Here is a 5,728-nt window from a genome sequence, read left to right as displayed (position 1 = left end):
TGTCCCTAAGACCTAAATCCGTAGAACTGTTGCATCTCAAAAATTTTAAGGATCTCAAAGACCATCTAGTTATTAGTATGGACTATCAGAATTATTTTAGACATGTGTCTACACCTGGGCTAGCAACCATACTGGTTGCTATAGGAATGTTCAAACTCCATGGGTTGAACCTTTAACCCTGGGGAGTAACTCTAGTAGTTTTAGACATGAAAGGAGCTGTTCTGTAATAATTTCCTTCACTGGAAGTTATATATACCCTTCACTTCCCATCTCTGAATCACAAAGTCTGTGTACAACTGACAGTCTTTTTCTAAGTCTTTTTGTAGGTATGTACATCAGTTCTCTCCACTTGCTCATTAGGAAATCTATGGCACCTGAGTTCAAATCTGGTCTCAGAAACTTCCTCAGTCCATTCTCTGGGGCTAATTTGTAAACAGGTAAATTGCCCAATTTCTCAATTACTTTGTATGGCTTAGTTTTCCAACAGTCAACTATCTTGGAGACTCTTGAAAGAGGCCAGAAATCTTTTCCTTGTCATCCTCAAACTTAGGAATGTGGTAGGATCCACTATACAATCCTAAGGCTCAAAACTAGTGGCTGCCTAGCAGATGGTGCAGGGCACCTTGTGCCTGTGGTAGAGTGTGCTGGTCCATGTTAGTCTTTCTGTTCAAAGTTCAGTAATTAACATAAATCCCCTTTCCATTTTTCTTAGGCGTCATTATTATGGGGGAAGTATAAGGATTGCTAGATTCTGGGATGATCCCATTAATGGGCATTTCTGTAATATAGTTTCTGGGATTCTCCATCATAGACAAAGGAAGCTTTCCTAGACATCTCTCTGAATGCTTTGAGAATCAGTAAGCTGGATTCTGCGGGTGGCACTTCAAGCACAACCCACAGAGCAAACACACTCATTCTTTTGCTGAGTTCCACCCTCAAACTATCCTTCAACTTTCCTGGAACTTCTTATCCTCTTGTCACTTCTACACAGTCTGAGTAGGCAGGTATTGGGGTCCCAGCTTATTACTTGTAGTATCCTGCCAGAATTTTGAAAAAACTAGAATGAGTTCCAACCATTGCTGAGCCTCTAATGGCCACTGGTGGGTCTGGACATACCAGAGACAGAGCATCCATTGTTCTGTCCACCAGCAATTCCCTTGGTGAATTTTAAGCTCCCATAGATGTGTATCAGGAAAGGATAGTTTTTATCATTTAAATCATCAAGTCCAAACCACATCAGAAGCATCAAAGGTAGAAACCTAAATGTGTTGTGGTGGGTTTGATAATTTTACAGGCACATCTGACTCTTTGTGACCCCGTTTTCCTGATAAAGATACTGGAATGGTTTGCCATTTGCTTCAGAAGAGGAAACTGATTTACCCAAATACTTTTCATAAGAAGATTGGATAACAATGGTAGTTTACCACCAACTGTCCAGGACAGCATTGCAGTCCACATTCTCAAAATTTACCACCATCCTTGTATAAGTCCTATGAATCCAGGTGGGATGGAGCCATAGGGAATTGACAATGGAGTCAACATGATTGTCCTTGGGGACCCAGAGTGACCTTCCCTGACCCCAGCCCAGCTGAATCAGAAGAGTTTAACTTCTTCATAACTAATGGCTACATTCTCTTTGCCAGTACATGAAACTTAAGTATGGCCATCTAGTCCACAATTATAACACACGGTTGGTCTATTACTCTTATGATTATCTGAGGGAGGGGTTCTTCTACTAGCCTTTCCATTTTCATTATAACAGTGCCTTCCATTCCCTTAGTCCTCCAACTCTTCAAGAAAGTAGTCTATCTCTTGCCTGATTGTTTCAGGTTGTTATGAATACAGTGCAGCATTGATGATGCTATTCTGCTTTGCTCTCGTGGCCCCCTACTCAAGAAGCCCTGGACTCTGCTGAGACTGAGACTTATGGAGAATCCATCTCACCTCAACCATTGTTGGCAATGGTTTCTGTGTCTGTATCATTCTGCTGACATTGGTCTCATACCAAGCCCCGGAGCAGTTTGCAGTGTAATTTTTCCTGAATTCTCAAAATCCACCGGTTCTAACTGCATCCATCTCTTAAACAACGCTCCATCTGAAGGAGAAATTCAATAGGTCTTTTTTCTTTCTTCAGTATAGTATTGTCTTTAACAATTAGCATAGGAGTCTTTTGATCTGTCCCCCCTTAAACATCTCAGCCAAAGTTTGTGTACATTCCCAATGGAACTGGCACATTCTTGCCTGTCCAACCTAAGTCTCCCAGTATAGTTCTCCTGGGGGACAAGCTTCATGTCCAGAGAATACCAATTTTTGGCCTAGAGTATGTAATACACAGTAGGTTAGGGCCTTTCTTACTCTTAGATTAAGGAGAGTATAATAATGTATATTGGGAATAATTATGATAGTTAATATTTTTGTAGGAATGCCTCCTTTGATTAAAAGGAATTTTTCCTTAAGCATCCTTTAGAGGACAGAAAAGTCTGAAGTTTCAAGGAATAATTTTTTACTGTTAATTCTTCTGTCACAATTCTCAGGCGGGATTAGGAAAACTTTAGGAGTTATTTCACTTGCTTTGTCAGTGGTCTTCTTTGTATATATTTATAAGCTTTGCACTTTTCTGCCCAGTATCCTTAAAATGTCCCCATTCTTCAGGTCAGGACCTATTCCAGATAATAGGAGATTGTATTATGCTTTTCAAACGCAAAAGGGAGGGTTTTCCTCAAATATCTTTGCTCTTATTTTTTCTAAAGATTGTTCCATATGTGCTCACATTAATTTACAAATATTAATGCAATTAATCAAATAAACGTGGATTTGTGGCAATAATGGTATACTGGATTAATATAGCATGCTTAAACACAATAGTACAGCAAAAGACATGAACTCAAATTACAAAACCAGTAACAATGACTTTTTATATATCAATATATAGCAAGTTCAGTCAAATTTATTCTTTTAAGAAATACAACAAATCAATAAATTTCATAATAGTGGATGATGACAAGTTAGGATAAGTTAATTAAATCTGAAAAAAAAAAAAGCAACAACAATAAAACAAAAAATTCCCAGGATATCATCATAAAGAAACAAAATTATACATCTAAAAGTAATTCTACTTCTCATGAAGAGAAAAAAATAAAAGTAAAAAAAGTAAAAAAAGCAAAAAAAAAAAAAAAAAAAAAAAAAAAAAAGTTTTTCCAGAATAGGAAGGCAAAATCTCAATTCAAAAATAAAACAGGCCACAGGAAAATGCCAAAAACTTCCTTTCTAAATAAAGGAATTTTCCCAAGCCTTGCTTTTGGTCACAAGGCACTTTCACTCAAAGACTCCAAAAAAACTGAGACAAAAGAAAACTGCCCTAAGATTCAACATGTGGAAGGGGAGGGGGAGGAAGGTTGGTCAAAGATGGAGGGAACAGAAAGCTTCATGTAGTTTCCCACTAAATATTGTTAGCTTACAAATACAAAAGGTTTTTGGTAAGAAAAAAGTCCAATTTACACTCATTTTATGCCATAAATCTAAACAAGGTTTGTAGCAGAGAAGGGCGGGGAGCATTAGAGTTACAATAAACTCTGGAGGCAAAGTGGGGTTAAAGGTGGAGTTCAGAAGCTCCATTAGAAACACAATGGCTGATCTAGAAAAATGTACCGAAGAAAGGTACAATTTATGAAAGTAAATTACCCCAGGTTTTAGAAAAAGAAAATCTAGGTGTCCCCTCCCCAACATAGTATCTTGTAAAACATAAGCAACAAAAAATTATATTTCTGAAAACACAGTCCACATGTAGTGCACAAAGTATGGGTCCAACACATGGAATCACACATATCTAGTGAGATTACTAGTACATCTCAAAGGGAGACGAAGCAGACTTCTCTAGCTTCTTCCCACATGTTTCTCCAAGAGAGTGTTCATTCTTCCCATCACTCTGCTCTCTATAGAGAGATAGGATCCCGCAGGCCAATGAACACACAAAGATATTCCAAGCCCAATACTCAGTCCATTGTGTCAGATGGAAAAAAATGAAGCAAGGTATTTAAAAAGAAAAATAGATTATTGGGGGGAAAATTGGAAGAAAAAAATGAGGTTATCTGGACTCAGTGATTCAGTGAGACCACAAAAATTATTCAAAAGTCAAAAGGATGAAAAATATGAATGAGTTTACTACATGTAGCTTTATTACAACTTGGAAAACAGGTCAAAGAGACAAAATTTTAAAATCACCGGCTACTATAAAAGCTTGACAAATTTTTTTTTTTAAATCTGGATACCAGGCCTGAAACCATCCACTGGATCCATCAGGAAGACCTGACAAGTCTGGCCTCAGACACTTACTGGCAGTATGAGCCTCGGCTAGTCACTTGCCCGTTTGCCTTGGTTTCAAAGGAAATGGCAAACCTCTCCAGTATCTTTGCCAAAAAAAACCCAACATGGAGTCACAAAGTGTTGAATAAAATTGAAACAACTGAACAGCAATCAAATCAATGGACATTGGTACAGGGATCAGAGCGAGTATCTTTGCCATTTGTTATGTTAACATGAGATGGGAAAGGATTCAAGCCTTCCACCCCAATAAAGAAAGTAATAAGAAGTTAGACGGATCCCAATAACATGCCCTAAACTCATAATATTTAAAGAAGCAGATAGATATAATTCTAGCCTGGTACCCCATCTCCACAGAGCAGCAGCCTCCAACCCAACCTCCTGCTTCCCTTCCCTTGGAGAAAGGTGGAAAGAGAAAGGGCTAGAGATATCTATTCTGCTTCTACAACATGTGGGGCCCACCATTCCACTTTCTTTACAACTGGCTGATCAATCTTTCCAGGAACTTCTTCTATAGGATGCTGGGCTCCTTTATAAAAATCTATCACCAACCAATCTTCCATTCTCAAGAGTCCTCAGAAAGTTTAATCTGACCATAAAACCTACCTATAACTCCTTCCTACCTATAACTCCTCATTTTGCCCTTAAAGCAAAGAAAAGCAAAGCAAATACCATTGAAAGTCTCTCAGGGAGGCAGCTAGGTGGCACAGTGGACAGAGCACCAGCCCTGAAGTCAGGAGGATCCGAGTTCAAATCTGGCCTCAGACACTTCACACTTTCTACGTGTGTGACCCTGGGCAAGTCACTTAACCCAATTGCCTCAGGGGGATAAAAGTCTTTCAGATTCTTGAAATCACTTTTATTTTCTTCCCCTACCTTGTCATCCCCCATCCTCCATGTCCTTCTATGAATCTTTAGATGGCAGGATCTTCAAGCCTTTTACTATCTGCTTCTCAATGGGTCATCATTTCAGTTTCTCAATGGTCTTCCTAAAATTCTGTCCTTATAATTGAACACAGAACCATCACCCCAATGTGGCCTGATCTGAGCAAAATAGGAATATCACCTCCTGTATTTTGGTCACAAGCAAATTAACCTGTTAGCTGGCACCTAGTAGGTATTTAATAAATGTTTTTGGATAATGAAGTGAATAGACCCCAGCAGAAGCCCATGTTCCTGGTAGCAAGTGGGTCCCAGAAACATGGCCTTTATGTTTCTGGAGTTTATTCACCCCATTATTGATTTGACCTTTTTATTAAAAGCTTTTTATTTTCCCAAATATGTGCAAAGATAATTTTTAGTATTCACCTTTGCAAAACCTGATGTTTCAAATTTTTCCCCTTCCTCCATCTTTCTCCCCTTCCCTAGATAGCAAGCAATCCACTATAGGTTAAATATGTGCAATTAT

This window comes from Sminthopsis crassicaudata, chromosome 1 (assembly GCF_048593235.1).
Source record: "Sminthopsis crassicaudata isolate SCR6 chromosome 1, ASM4859323v1, whole genome shotgun sequence".
NCBI classification, from domain to species: Eukaryota; Metazoa; Chordata; class Mammalia; order Dasyuromorphia; family Dasyuridae; genus Sminthopsis; species Sminthopsis crassicaudata.
Note: the sequence above shows the minus strand (reverse complement) of the source record.